This window comes from Mustela putorius, unplaced genomic scaffold (assembly GCF_011764305.1).
Source record: "Mustela putorius furo isolate JIRA1106 unplaced genomic scaffold, ASM1176430v1.1 tig00000228_pilon_pilon_pilon, whole genome shotgun sequence".
NCBI classification, from domain to species: Eukaryota; Metazoa; Chordata; class Mammalia; order Carnivora; family Mustelidae; genus Mustela; species Mustela putorius.
Genome location: NW_025421322.1, coordinates 16,703,666 through 16,719,946, shown reverse-complemented (window position 1 = coordinate 16,719,946; position 16,281 = coordinate 16,703,666). Strand labels below are relative to the sequence as shown.

Here is a 16,281-nt window from a genome sequence, read left to right as displayed (position 1 = left end):
GCCATTTATATGGAATCTCACTGATGTCAAATCCTCTCACATTGTGAATATCTCTCCCCAGAAGACCTCCATTCCTTTTGGGACTCACCTCATTGGATCAGGCTCATCAAAGATAATCTCCTTATCTTAAAATAAAGTGATCTGGGACTGTACTATTCACTAAAATACCTTTTAATATATATAATCATTAGTGTTACAGGGTGAGGGCCACTGAATTAGAATTAGAATTTGAATTATTAGAATTAGAATTAGAATCCTACCTCCCACAATCTCCTCCTGGGATTTTTAGACACTCTTCCCAAACCCATGGAGGCTTGCAGAGTTGTTCCTTGGAACAATCTAAGTGGTTCTCTTGAAAGATACAACTAACTGGCCTTGACTTTAAGATGATGTCTCAGCATGACCATCCCACTGGATACATAAAGAATTCACAAGTATTTCAGGCCCCTGAAAACCTTTACAAGCATGGATACATCTTGGGCAGGTATACATCTTACTAAGACATTTAAAGTAACTCATTATTCTGTTTGCCAGGTTCAACTAGTATAACACCCCAGCATAACGTCCTATGAAATGTCAGTGTTAACATCCCTGTAGATTAAACTGTAAGTGAAATCAGGAGAATGAATGCAGCTCTGTGACAAATATGGACTGTTGTCCATCTCACATAAAACAGAACTTTTGAATACTTTTCTCAAATTTTGAAGCCATGTTAGACCACTACCCACACACCAAATTTTCCAAGTCCTCTGGAAGTCCCCTCACACAATTCTGCTCATTGTAGTTCAACCCCTTGATCCAGGAACTCATCACATACATCTGGGATACAAATAAAAAGAAGGGTTGTCATTCTACTTGACCTCAAATATTCATGTGCTTTTTGGAGTGTGTTATGTTTATGTCTAGTCAGTTGTGATTGGTCATTTCCCCAATCAGTGAAACAGTCTGTTACATTACTATTATCTTTCCAGAGTCTCAGAAATTGTTTCATCCAGGGGTAGATGTCTATATATCTGCTGATGTTGAAGTAGGAAAAGGGAGGAAGTTCATTGCTGCTTCCCATTTCTACACTCCCCCCCTCCTGGAAGTCTGGAGTTCCTGTTAAAAGCTATGTTTGTGGTCTAGATACATCTTTCCCATCAGCATTCCAACGTGCAACAAACTCTGATTTGGTCCATCCATCACTATAAAAGCCATCAGCCAGTGTTAGTGAGCAAGCTGAACTGTGCTGGCTTTATTTGGCAGTTGCTGAAGGAACAGCAGTTCTATCACGTGAGCCAAAATTCAGTTTCTAGGGCTCTGGTGTCTTCTTGACTTGGGAATGTGAAGGGTCCCCTCTCCATTGAGCAAGCAACTGCCTGGGGAGGTACGGTTGTCCTTATTCTCTTATCTTAGCAGACTCAGAGAAGCCTGATGGGAGGGTGGCCAAAGGAATAGTGATGATTTGTGTGTGTGTGTGTGGTGTTGTGTTCTGTTTTGTTTTAAGGAATTTTGAGACAAGATAAGCAATCCCCCTTCACTGCATGTTTGAGAACTCAGAGGCTATGCGCTATGAGGGTGAGAATGAATTGCCCAGAGCTCTAAAGGATAATGGTCCCCTAACAAAGGCCTTCCTCACACACTGTCTTCCTAATGATATTTCCCCCTCCTCCTTTATCTTCCAGATGTTTCTTCCCCGAGAATTGTTTTAGTTTTCCGGTCATTATCCCAGTTTGCCCAGTCCTGACAATTTTATCCCCGTCAGTTCTTTCATAACCAGTCTGGTTTTTGTATCACCCACAGAGCTTCAGCTGCTGGCAAACTTCCCAGAAGTTTGGCCCAGAGCCAGCAAACATTAATCCTTCAGACATCCCTGCAATTTAGGAGGGGAACTTTTCTAATACGACAGGCTGTCCCCAAATGGAATCAGAGTCTAAGGAAGTATTTTTTGCTCCCCAAGGTCAGGAGCTCTCTGTTCTCCTTGTGATGGGTCAGTCTAGTGCTTTATTTGGAAGGGAGACTCCTACATAAACCATTTCCTACTGTTTGCCAGCATTCACAAGTAGAAATCAACATTTTAATTTCTAGAAATTCTTTTGGGTTTAGATCCTTTGATTTAAGGGATTAGTTGTCTTCATAGCATTGTCACATGTCTATTTGTTCTGAAATTTTTCCCAAAGATCCTGGTGTTCTCTACAATACTAGAATGCTTTAGCACCCCACTATAAGACAGTGAGGTCTTTCTCTCTCTCTCTCTCTCTCTCTCTCTCTCTCTCTCCTTAACCTTACTGTGGCTCACTGGGGACTAGAGACTCATGGAGGGAATAAATAGACTGAATTATAGGCATATTTCTCTCCCCCAAAACAAAGAAATGTACCTGGTTACTGGTTATTAGCAGCTTTCCGTTCCATTCTCTCATTTTAAGCTGAATGTACCTGATGAGGGAGCAGGAGGCTGGCTGAGGACAAAGCAAAGGCTGGCACCTTGCACCCCCTCCCCACCCGCTCCCCTCAGTAATATGTGTGACATTCCTTAGCCATCCCTGGCTGTCCTAAAGGAAAAGCAAATAGAGATCACAATCCTGCAAGACAGGAGTCTCCCCTGGTTTACCAATGTCCTAGAGATTTACAACAAAGAAGCTATCTTAACAATAGCACAATTTCCAGAGGCAAATAAATCAGTTCCTCAAGCCCTAAATAAAGTTAAATTTCTTCTAAACCCAAATCTCACTAACAAAGACACTTGATAGCAGAAATGTGACTGGCTTGCCAAAAGACAACATTGATCAAGCAGCAAGACCTCTGGTGTCCTGGCTCCTCTTAGGCCCTCTTTAGCATATGAAAGCTCCATTGAAACCCCCCTTTTCCCTCACCTTCCCCCAACCACAGGGTACATAACCTGCCATTCCTCACAACCTGGGGCAGCAGCTCCTTCTGCCCACGGGTCCTGTCACCGTGCTTTAATAAACCACTGTTTCGCACAAAAGATGTCTCAAGAATTCTTTCTTGGTCATCGGCTCCAGACCTCAGCCCACCAAACCTCACCTATGTTCTGGAACTTCATCAGTACCTTACAAGGATTCCTGAGCACTATGCTTCCTCCTGGATACTGCATTCATTCATGGTATGTTGTGTTTTATAACAACAATGTAATCACAACTGGCTCTGAGATACTAAATTTTCACTATTTGACCAGTCACAACTTTAAAGGTTGGTAATATCAAGTAGTGTCATGAGTGTAGAAAATTAAGAACAGACCCTTACTCTTAATGTGATATATATTCACATATATATATATATATATATATATATATATATAAAATAAGTAATATAATATACACACATATGTATGTATCTCCTTGAGGGTGGGCAATTATACAGAAACTGCAAAAATTTAGTATATACTTATGTAATAATTCCTCTCTGAATAAATACACCTAGGAAAAAATTCCATATATGGGCATAATATTCATGCACAAAGGTAAGGTTAAATGGTAGCCACTGCATACAACTTTTATTGAGCACCGACTAAATGCCAGAAACAATGCCAAATTACCTAAATTTATTAATTCATTTAATCCTTGAAAATAAAGCTATGAATAAAGTACATTTATTGTATTTTATAGATGAAGAGACTAAGGGAAATTAATAAATTTGGTTAGACCATATAGGCAGTATGTATTAAGATTACAATTTCAAAGGAGACCCTCAGATAGTTATATCATGAAACATAGAAAAAACAAAGGAAATAATAGCCAGACTGTATGGATTGACATTAAGAACTCTAAGCAAAGTTAGAGAAGACAAATATCATATAATCTCGCTTATACATGGAATCTAAAAACGACCAACCGACAAAAAACTGAACTCACAGATAAAGAGAACAGACTGGTGGTTGCCAGAGTGGAATGAGGGGATAATGGTGATCAAAATATAGAAACTTCTGGTTTAAAATAAATAAGTTTGGGAAATGTAATATTTGGCCTACAGTTAATAATACTGTATTTATTGCATATTTCAAAGTTGTTAAAAGATTTTGTCTTTTTTATTACCTAAGAGATTTTATCTTGAAAGTTCTTGTCACCAAAAAAAAAAAAAAAAAAGACTATGTACTGTGATGGGTGTGAACTATACTTATTGTGGTGATCATTCTGCAATATATACAAACACTGAATATTGTACACCTGAAACTAATGTGTCACTTATAGCTCAATAAAAAACCTATTGCAGGAGCAATATAAAAACTTTATTCAACAAACTTATTTGTGGTTAAAACCAATGAGCAATGAGTATGTCAAAAAATTGTAAAAAGAAAAAAAAGAGAAAAGTGTAGGGAAAAAACGTAGAATTGTTATTACTAAAAGTCCACCAAAAAATCCTCTACTAAATTTTAAGAGAATGTCCAGATATGCTAGTGTTATTCCTGGACAAACTCTTGGTCTGCATTATTTTGCAGAAGAAATTCTGCTTATTCTGCTTATTCTGCCCTAGGGAACAGAGAGCTGGTACTGACACATGACAGCTGGCATCACTAAATTCATGCATCTCAATTCTATGAGCTCCCTGATGTTTCCATTAAACATTTTTACTGTTCAAAATAATTTGAGGTTCTTCTCTTTTTTACTTTAGTTCTTCCTCCTCTTTCCACTTGTAAAAAAAGATTCTAGTAATACGTTGTCAATAGCAAAGTGATTTGGTCATAAACTTTTATAAAAAGCAATAATTTTAGAGATAGAAAATGATAGTAAATGACATATTTCTCCTCCTGTGAACAAGATGACAGATAAGGTATTCTGCTATGTCCTTTACTATAAAGTCCCCAAGTACCATTGTCTTCAAGAGTGAGAATATAATCACAAATCCAGCTGACACAATGAATGCAATTCTGTTTTTTAGGCAAACTGCATAACAATGCCCCTTCATCAGAATCCATGGAGCCACCACTGAACAGCAAATTCTTTTCCCAAGGGTGTCTCAAAAAAGAAGATTCAGATGTCCTTGGAAGAGAGGGATGCAGTAAGTAATTTTTCTGGTAGCTATGAAACTTATGTAAATATCTTTATGTAAATAGCCTAGTCAATCATAACTTTGACAAAAGATTTTAAAAAATAAAACAAAACCCCATTTAGAAGGTAGTAAAATAAGAGACTTTGTTAAATCCTGAGGGTAAAGTTAGGATGAAAAAAATACATCTCTAAAAGAAAAAGAAAGTAGAAAGAGGTATTTGTAAAAGAAATTTAAAAATGTGAGGGAAAATATTGTTTAAATTGTTGAGAAGTAAAATATTTAGAAAAGCACAAAGAATAGTAAAACAAAATTAAGAATAAAAAGATTTCCTAAATGACAGTTGATCAAATAACAAAGGGAAGGGAAAAATTAAAGACTGAAATATTTTTACAGAGACAATTATATTAAAAGTTAAGACATTAACATTCAATGTGAACAATGATACTATATAAAATAATGACACTTAAGAACAAAGAAGAAAAATACTGAGTTTAGATGATTAGGAATATAATCATATAATTAGGAAAATGTTTGAAATAGGAGTAAAATGCATCCTTACTTTGATTTGTTGAAAAAATAAAAGCAAAAGGCACATAAGTTTGATCCCAGTACTTTTTTCATATTAATAGTTTTTTATGCTATTTGCTCTATATTTATGGCCTTGGTTTCTTTTCTTTTTTTTTTTTAAAGATTTTATGTATTTATGTGACAGACAGAAATCACAAGTAGACAGAGAGGCAGGCAGAGAGAGAAAGGAAGGGAAGCAGGCTCCCTACTGAGCAGAAAGCCCGATGTGGGGATTGATCCCAGGACCCCGGGATCATGACCTGAGCCAAAGGCAGAGGATTTAACCCACTGAGCCACCCAGGCACCCCTGGCCTTGGTTTCTTATTTAAGCCAAATAAAAATAAGGAAAACAAAGAAAATTATAAATATTCATATCTGGGATACCATTTCCTTCAAAACATAAATGAAGGATAGACTATTGTAGCAAAGGTAACTGACTGTTCCAGCACCTTATGGACAGGGGTTATTGAGAATGAACTAAACCCAGTGTTTGATCTTACTATAGGAACGGATGCTACTAGGTCTGAATCCCTCTACAAAAGGAACAGTAAGTAGGTAATAATATTTATATTCAACAGGAGCTAATACTGTGGACTGCATCATGTGAAACATTACAAACATTACAAAATTTCTTTGAAGAGACAGGAATAACAGATTTCAATAAAAAACAACAGGAGAATGACATCAACAAGATGACAACATGTTCCTGACTCTTCTTCCCCTCACAAGAATAAGGCTAATATCTATTCAAGAATAAGACACCATGAGAGAATCCTAGAATACAGGTATGAGGCTGAAGTACTACTTCTCCGCACCACAGCGACCAAGACAGACTTCATTAGAAGAGTAAAGAAGGTGGCTATCCATTGACTGCACTGTCCCTTTCCCAGATTAGCACAGCACCAAATGGAGAGATCTCCCCTGAACCACTGTTTCCTCCAGTGGGGAAAGAGAACCCAGAAGTACTGGGGATCATTTTATAGGATCCCCTACTTTGATATAGTACCACACAGACTGTAGGGGAATCTGTGGGGTTCGACTGCTAGGAATCTTTAAAGACTTAAAGGTAAGACTTTAAACCATGAAACTCCTAGAAGCAAACATAGCAACAAACGTACATGACATGAGTATTCGCAAGAAATGACACCTAAAGCAAATGCCTGCTTCTCCCTCTGACTCTGCCTTCCACTCTGTCTGCCTGTGCTCGCTTTCGCTCACTCTCTCTCTGACAAATAAATAAATAAAATCTTTAAAAAAAAAACAAACCTAAATGTGAGAAAAAAACATAAAAATCCTAAAAGAGGGATGCCTGGGTGGCTCAGTAGGTGAAGTGTCTGCCTTTGGCTCTGGTAAGCATCTCATACTCTTTGGATCATGCCAGGCTCCTTGTGCAGTGGGGAGTTGGCTTCTTCCTATGCCCTTCCCCCGGCTCCCTGCTCATACTTGCTATCAGGCTCACTTGCTCTCTCTTTCACTTTCTCGCTCTCTCCAAAGAAAGAATAAATACATAAATTTTTAAAATTTAAAAAATTTAAAAATCCTAGAAGAGAGCACAGGCTATAATGTCTTTGATACTGGTCACAGCAACATTTTTCTAGATATATTTTCAAATGAAGGGAAACAAAAAGAAAAATAAACTATGGGATTATATCAAAATAAAAAGTTCCTGGAGAACAAAGGAAACAATCAACAATACTAAAAGGCAACCTACTGAATGGGAGAAGTTACTTGCAAATGACATATCAGATAAAGGGTTAGTATCCAAAATTTAAAAAGAATTTACAAAACTCAACACCCCCAAAACAAAATATCCAATTAAAAAATGGGCAGAAGACATGAACAGACATTTCACCAAAGAAGGCATACAACAAATGGCCAACACACACATGAGAAGATGTTCAACATCACTCATTATCAGGGAAATACAAATCAAATCTACAATGAGGTATCACCCCACACCAGTCAGAATGGCTAAAATCAAAAACTCCAGAAACAACAAGTGTTGGTGAGGATATGGAGAAGAAGAAACACCCATGCACTCACTATTGGTGGGAATACAAATTGGTACAGCCAATCTGGAAAACAGCATGAAGTATCCTCAAAAAGTTAAAAATAATAACTATCCTACAATCCAGGAATTGCAGTACTGGGTATTTACCCCAAAACACAAAAACACTAATTCAAAAATATTCAGGCACCCCTATGTTTATTATAGCATTATTTATAATAGCCAAATTATGGAAGCAGCCTCTGTCCATCGATACATAAATAGATAAAGAAGATGTGGCATACACACACACACATATACACACAATGGAATATTATTCAGCCATAAAAAGAATAAAATTTTGCCATTTGCAAAAATAAGGATGGAGGTAGAGAGTATTCTGCTTAGCAAAATAAGTCAGTCAGAGAAAGACCAATACCATATAATTTCACTTATATGTGGAATTTAAAAAACAAAACAAATGAACAAAGGAACAGATAAATCAAGAAACAGACTCTTAACTATGATGGTTACCAGAGGGAAGGTGGGGAGATAGATGGTAAAATAGGTGATGGGATTAGTAAGCTTATCACGATGAGCCACAGGTAATGTACAGAACTGCCAAATCACTATATCATACACTTGAAAATAATATAACTGTATATTAACAATACTGGAACTGAAATTAAAAACTTAAAAGAACTAAAAAGAAACTTTAAAAACTTAAAACTTAAAAAACTTAAAAGAAAACTAAAAGAAGTGTGGTATATATATGGAATGAAATATTATTCAACTATAAAAATGGGAAATCCTACCATTTGCAATAAAATGAATGGACATTGAAAGTATGCTAAGTGAAATAAGTCAGACAGAGAAAGACAAATACTCTATGAGATCAGTTGTTTGTAGAAACTTAAAAAAAAAAAAAAAAGAATAAAGTCATGGAAAAAGAGATCAGACTTGTGATTCCCAAAGGAATGGGGTAGAAGGAGGAAGAACTGGAGTAAAGTGGTCAAAATGTACCAGCTTCCAGTTAGAAGATAAATAAGCACTAGGATGAAATGTACAGCATGATGACTATAGCTAACATGCTATGATACATAGAAAGCCATTAAGAGAATATATCCTGAGTTCTTATCACAAGGAGAACAGTTTTTTTTCTTTATTGTCTTCTTACCTTTTTATTGTGTCTATATAAAAAGATAGATATTAGCTGAACCTATTGTGGGAATCATTTCACAATATATGTAAATCAATCATGCTGTATGCCTTATACAATCACATATGTGAATTATTTCTCATCAAAACTGGAAAAAACAGACAAAAACATCTAGTTATAAGATGAATAAATTCTGGAGATCTAGTGCATAGCGCAGTGAATTATAATTAATATTGTATTGTATGCTTGAAATTTGCTGAGAGTAGATTAAGTATTTTTGTTTTAAAAAGCTAACAATATAAGATGCAGGATAGGTTAATTAGCTTGATTTTGGTAATTATTTCACTATATATGCACATATGATAATTATTCACCATACATATGGTAATTATTTCATCTATTTATTTATCTTTATTCCATATATATTATTTCTCAGTTATACCTCAGTAAATCCAGGAAAAAACAACAGCATGGATTTGGAAACCCAAGGTGCATAGTATTGGGGTTATTAGGAAAGATTAAATAATAAGTGTTGTGCCACATTAAAAAGATTGAAAGAAGATTTCAGACAAATGTAGCTGCCAACCCATGCATTGTTTTCTCATCATAACCAAGGAGAACTATAAAATCAAAATATCTAAAACCACCGGGAATTTTCAAATTTAAAAGAAGACCATAGGATCACTGAAGCTATGTCCTCATTGTTTTCTTACACATTTACCAAAGTTGAAAACATTAGGCAGCACAAGAAAATTATTTTAAAAGAATAATTAAAAATTTGGAACAGCAGTGTTGATTTTAGGCTGAATTTAAGACATCCTAGTGGAAATACTGACTATGAACCAGAATACATACGTCTAGAATTATAGGAAGTCAATGGAGTTGTTACCATATTGGTGCTATTTAAAGTGAAAAAGACTGTAGTGGAAAGAAAAAAGATTCTGTGGCCTACTTTCTACAGATTCCAACATTTTTAGGTCTAACAGAGATCTAAAAATGGGAGGAAAATTAATAATTATAACTTGTCAAGCAATGTGTTAAGGTATCCTTAAATGTCTTTGACTGTATTGTTTGAATTATTTAAGTAAGTGTGATTGCTGTTCATTCATTCATTCATATCAAGTATTATTTCTACCCAGTACACACAGGTTTTCTTATCCCTAATAGCCTTTACATAATTTTCTTTTTAGTTTTGCCTTAGGCTTGCTTCAGTATCATGTGGAATATAAGGATTTAGGTTGTGACAATAATCTTCAATTATTTTGATGCCTTAAAGGTGACCTTTTCTCTTTTTGGACATAACGAGTCTTTAAAAGGCTAAAGACTAAAAAGAAATAGGAAAATATGTTCTCCCGTTTGTTTTTGTTGGATGATTTTAAACAGAATAATTGGATAAAGTCTACTTTTTGGAGTATTTTTAAAAATTTAATACATTGAATAATATTGGTTAATAATGAAACATTTAAATAAGAAGTTTTTTTACTTGCTTCATTTTTAAAACATCCTGGTTAAGGCTGTTTTGGGTTATATTCAATGTAATAACTATAGGAATATCTTGGTATTATTTGCTTGTTTAAATTGCACTACTAGATATTAAGTACTAAAGTATATAAAAGTACTGATTTGAAAGGGCACATGCACCCTAATGTGTATAGCAGCATTATCAACAACAGCCAAATTATAGAAAGAGCTCAAATGTCCATAGACTGATGAATGGATAAGAAGAAATGATAAAATACACACACACACACACACACACACACACACACACACACACACAGAGGAATACTACTCAGCTATGAAAAAGAATGAAATCTTACCATCTGCAATGACATAGATGGAGCTAGAGTGATACTAAGAAAAAAAGAGAAAGAAAAATACCATATGATATCACTCACATGTGGAATTTCAGAAGGAAACCGATGACCATAGGGGAAGAAAAAAAAAAAAAAGAAGAGGGCAAACCATAAGAGACTCTTAACTATAGAGAACAAACTATTGTTGATAGAGGGGAGACAGGTGGGAGATGGGCTAAATGGGTGATGGGAATTAGGAGGGTATTTGTTGTGATGTGCACTGAGTATTATATATTATATGTAAGTGATGAATCACTAGATTTTTCACCTGAAAACAATATTACATTATATGTTAAGTAACTAGAATTTGTTTTTGTTTTTTTTTAAGATTTTATTTATTTATTTGACAGACAGAGGTCACAAGAAGGCAGAGAAGCAGGCAGAGAGAGAGGGGGAAGCAGGCTCCCCGATGAGCAGAGAGCCTGATGCAGGCTCGATTCCAGGACCCTGGGATCATGACCTGAGCCAAAACAGAGGCTTCAACCCACTGAGCCACCCAGGCGCCCCTAGAATTGGTTTTTTAAAAGATTTTATTTATTTATTTTTATGTGTGTATGTGTGAGAGACAAAGCACAAACAGAGGGAGCAGGAGGCAAAGGGAGAAGCAGGCTTCCTGCTGAGCAAGGAGCCTGATGCAGGATTCAATCCCAGAACCCTGGGATTATGACCTGAGCCCAAGGGAGACACTTAACTGACAGAGCCACTCAAGCATCTCTAACTAACTAGAATTTAAATAAGGCTTGAAACAATCAAAAATTAAGAAATAATACATACATACATACATACATAATACACACACACACAATTGAATTCAGTGTGGAGAGGAAGAGATTTAAACAAGAAGCCTATAACTTCCATATTTCTTTAGCTGCAGAAAACTTAAATTGGGATAAGTGAGTATTTGGAAGCACTATAAAATAACACACATTTTCTTGTGGTAAAATTGTTATACAAAAAATTGCACACATTTTGAGTACATCATGAGTTCTGACAAACTTAAAAAAGTTTTGACAAACCTGCACCACACCAAGATAAAGAATATTTCCTCAATCCCTGAAGATCTCTAGCACTATTTTGTCACCAATTTTCCTCTCCACACCATCCACTGACAACCATTGATCTTTTTTCTGTGTTTATAGATTAAATTGAGTATTTTAGAAATATAAACTCAGGGGCGCCTGGGTGGCTCAGTGGGTTAAGCCGCTGCCTTCGGTTCAGGTCATGATCTCAGGGTCCTGGGATAGAGCCCCGCATCGGGCTCTCTGCTCGGCAGGGAGCCTGCTTCCCTTCCTCTCTCTCTGCCTGCTTCTCTGCCTACTTGTGATCTCTCTCTGTCAAATAAATAAATAAAATCTTTAAAAAATATATATATAAACTCAGTACATAATCTTCATTACCTAGTTGCTTTCCCTCAGTATAGGATTTTGAAAAATCATCCATACTTTTGTTTTATTTAATTTATGTAGTTGCATGTATCAGCAGTTGCTTCCCTTTTATTGCTAAATAATATATGGCTATATTATACTTTACCTACTCGCCTATGGGCATTTAAGTTGTTTCCAGATTTGGGGTATTAGAATAAAATATATACACTTATATATGAGTCTTTGTATTGCAATTTACTTTCCTTTGGGTAGTTAGCTAGCTGTGGAAAGCTGGGTTGTATGTAGGTGAATATTTAACTATTTAAGAAACTGCCAGAGGTGCCTGGGTGGCACTGTTGGTTAAACTGCCAACTGTTGGTTAAACTGCCAACTGTTGGTTTCAGCGCAGGTTGTGATCTCAGGTCCTGATTTCAGGGTCCTTGAAATCTAGCAGGCATTGTCTCCTTGCTCAGCAGGATATAAGCTTGGGTTTCTCTCAACTTGGGTTTCTCTCTCCTGCTCCCTCTGTCTCTGCCTCGCCCCACTGCGCTTGCTCTCTCTCTCCCTCTCTCTCTCAAATAAATAAATAAATACATAAATAAATCTTAAAAAAGAGAGAGAGAGAAAGAAGGAAACTCCTGAATATTTTCCCAGAGTAATTATACTATTTCATACTAAACATTTTATATGTGTCACAAATAAGTTCTCTTTTTCTATTGCTGGCATTTTCATTTTTTAATGATGCTTTTTGAACACCAAGTTTTAAAAAATACTTGTCATGAAATTCAATGTACTGATTTTAAATAATAGTTCACCTGTTTTGTTTTGTGTCTAAGAAAGCTTTGTCTATCCCAATGTAGCAAAAATGACCATTTTTCTTCTTTTTTTTTTTTTTCTTCTAAAAGACTTATACTTTCAGGTTCTTTTAGGTTTTACACTTAAGCTGATGATCCATTTTAAGTTAATGTTTTGTTTATAATGTGAGGTAAGGGTTTATATTTACAATGAATAAAATTTGTACATTGAAGAACTTTGGCAACTTTTTCAAAATTAATTGACAATATAATATGTGAGTCTATTTCTGGATCTTTTTCTGTTCTGCTCATGTCTACATTTCAGCACTACAAAACTGTCTTGATTACTATAGCTGTAGACAGCTTTTGCCACCATAGTAAAACTGAAACTACCAAGACTACACTCACACCCCAATTTAGATACAATTTAGATATACTCATCATCATTCTTTAAGTGCAATTAACTTGGAATGTGTATGTACACAGTTATGGGAGATGAATGAGAAGCAATATAAATCTTCTGATTATCCAATCCCTAAAATTTTCTAATCTTTAACCCTAACTTTTAATTTATGTTTCATCTAGAGATTCAGAAATAAGATTATATTTTCTCAAATCCTGTCTGCTTTTCATTCTGATATCTCCACTGTCTTAAGACCTCAGTAATTTTTTCTATATCATGAAAAAATTTCTTGGATATTACTTGATATCATCTCTGAACTAAACTCCATCTTCTTCCTAGGACATGACCATGATTTACCACACTAATTTTAGTTATAATCTGAGTGAGAATAATAATTATTCAGATAAATTCTCTCATTGCAATGGTGAGAAAACTGAAGCCAATTCACATTTATCCTTCATTTATTTAGTTCATATTTATTGAAATCACCATTCTCATAAGGCACTATGCTTTCCACTACAAGGAGTGGTCATGACCAATGGGAACCAACTGCTTTGTGGTGGAGATTTCACATTTAAGACATTTAGAAATACCCAAATGACAATGTAAAGTAAGGAGTAAAAGATGCATTTGTGCTAGAGCTGTTTAAAGAGAAAATAAAATTGTAAGGACCTACTTAGCCAGAGGGAGCCGTTTTGTGTTTATGTGGTGAACTTAGATTGACCCTGCCCCTCCCAGAAGAACTTACTTGCAAAGCCTAGATACAAGGGCAGGACAGGCCAGGTGGAGGCATCCAATCAGTGGGGTGCACATATATCTACTAGGTAAGCTGAAATTCAATTGGCCACCCATACAGCTGACCTAGGATGACTGTGCAGTTTTCTTTGTGTATTGCAATCTCATTGGTCACCTGTGTAGAGCCAGGCTCAACCACTGCTATAAAAGTTAGTCTGTGAGGCTGGGAGGGGTCGCCTCTTTGTAAGAGATGGCCCTGACCAGTCGGTTTGATTCTCGATGCTTGGCGTGTAATAAAGCTTTGCTTGACCTTCACGTTGTATCAGTCTCATTCCTTTGAGCACAGACCCTAACACTGGGGGCTCGTCTGGGATCAAATGATGAGAACTGAGCCAGCATCAGAATTTCTAGAAAAAGCCTTTGGAGGTAAGTTCTCGGGATCCTGTCTGTCTGTCTGGTTGTGGAGCTCCAGGGTATGGCCCACCAGGGAGAAGCTGGATACAGTCATGCTCCTTAGGGCTGGAGTGGATGTGGGGACACCCCTTCCCTCTACTGGTAGATCTCCAGGGGGTTCGAGTTCCCCTAGAAAGTCCCCACCGGTGGCAGGACCACTGGGCCTGCGGTTGTCTTTGTATTGCCTTTTTGTTGTCTGTTGTGTTATTTGCTGCAGAGAAATGGGACAAGCAGAGACTGAGGGGACTCTGACTTTTAATGGCTATAACTGGAGCCAACTGTGGTTAGTCTAACTCAAGACAGAGACTTTAGGGTATATTCCCAAGCAGCTGCCGAAACTCCATTTGTTTTGGGGATGTTCCTGTCTTCTCTGGCCGGATGTGGACTGCCTAGTGCCCCCCCCCCACCTTGCTGGTGGGAAAGCATGACATCTGAAGTGGAGTGGGCCCAGGTGTAACATGAAATCTCTTAGCAAAGAGATGACTAAAACTGATGGTTAATTGTCTGTTCTAGGATTTTAATGGGTAATTGTTACAGTAGCTCTCAAAGTCTTTGGTAACCTGAAACTTTAAAGATTTACTTGGATGACAAATGGAATTAAATTTGTTGGACCTCTAGGTCTTAACCAAATGGGATAAAATGCTAGGGTGCTGGTTGCTGGAACTGGGTTTTTGCTTTTGAAATCTGTTGGTAAACATGTTTTGTGCTTAACTGCTGTTGCAACAGTTCACAATTGGTTGATATTTAGTCTTCACTAGAGATTGAGATATTTCTAAGAAAATGTAAATGGTTTTCTCTTTGCCCACCCAGAATTGTAAATGAGATCTCTTTGACTCATAAGGCTTTTCCTTGATATGCTAAGTTACTCAGGAAGTACTGCTAGATCAATGATAAACCTTGGGTTACATTTGGGTAAATGCTGTAACTACTCCAGATGTTCTATACATTTCCTAAAGTTTTAATGTTTTGATAAGGATCATCACTTGATATTTAACCATAACTATTCTGAGTTTTTGTCATTTGTAATTGTTTTAATTCTCTTGTAAGATGAATTCCGCCTTAAAGGAAATTGATGTGGGAGACTTTCAGAACAAATACAGGTTTTTATTTGTTAAAATCCTGGAACTGAAATGGGTAAGAATTTCCAGAAGTAAAAGCTGAAGGAAAAGGAATTAAAACAGAGGAGAAATATTGGCTCTCCTCCAGGCTATCTGGGACCCAAAAGAGGTGGCCGTTATGCATTGCCCGAGACACCAAAAGGGGACTGATCTGATTTCAAAAGGAAACCAATTAGCAAATCGAGCCACAAAGCAAGCAGCCCGAAACAGTGCAAGAGCTGGTCACACTCCCAGCTCCAGCCGTACCAAAAAAAATTGAACTATTCAGAGGAAGATTTAAAGTATTTACAAAAATGGGCTAAATTGGACTATGAAGGGGACTGGACTAAGATTAAATCAGGAAAGATAATTCTTCCTGGAAGATTAGGTAAGAAGTGAGTAGACCAAATACATCTGGGTACTCATTTGGGGACACACAAACTCAAGGAGCTTATAGGCAAGCAGTTCCAGGTTTCTAAATTAGGGCATATGGTTCAGGATATAGTTGATAGATGTGCTCAATGCCAGGCAATTAACGTGGGAGGAACTAGAATGGGAAGAGGGAAAAGAGAAAGAGGTAAGGAACCAGGATTTTATTGGGAAATAGATTTTACAGAAATGAAACCCAGAAAATACGGGAACAAGTATATGTCAGTTTTTGTAGACACCTTTTTAGGCTGGGTAGAGGCTTTTTCCACCAAACATGAGATGGCAGAAGTGGTAGCCAAAAAGTCACTAGAAGAAATAATTCCTAGGTTTGGGCTGCCTCTTGCAAACGGGTCAGACAATGGCCCTGCATTTGTGAATTCAGTCTCACAGGCATTGGCCAAGGCCATGGGCACTAATTGGAAACTGCATTGTGCCTATCAGCCCCAGAGTT

At 36.7% G+C, this 16,281-nt stretch overlaps 1 long non-coding RNA gene across 1 annotated transcript in view; it reads left to right on the top strand.

Moving 5' to 3' along the window:
- Positions 1–282: 282 nt before the first annotated feature.
- LOC101687747 overlaps positions 283–16,281 on the top strand; it is a 28,144-nt gene continuing 12,145 nt past the window's right edge. Inside the window, exons 1-2 of the long non-coding RNA XR_198797.3 lie at positions 283–484; positions 4,876–4,995. This is a non-coding gene — a long non-coding RNA (uncharacterized LOC101687747). The remainder of the gene's footprint in view (positions 485–4,875; positions 4,996–16,281) is intronic.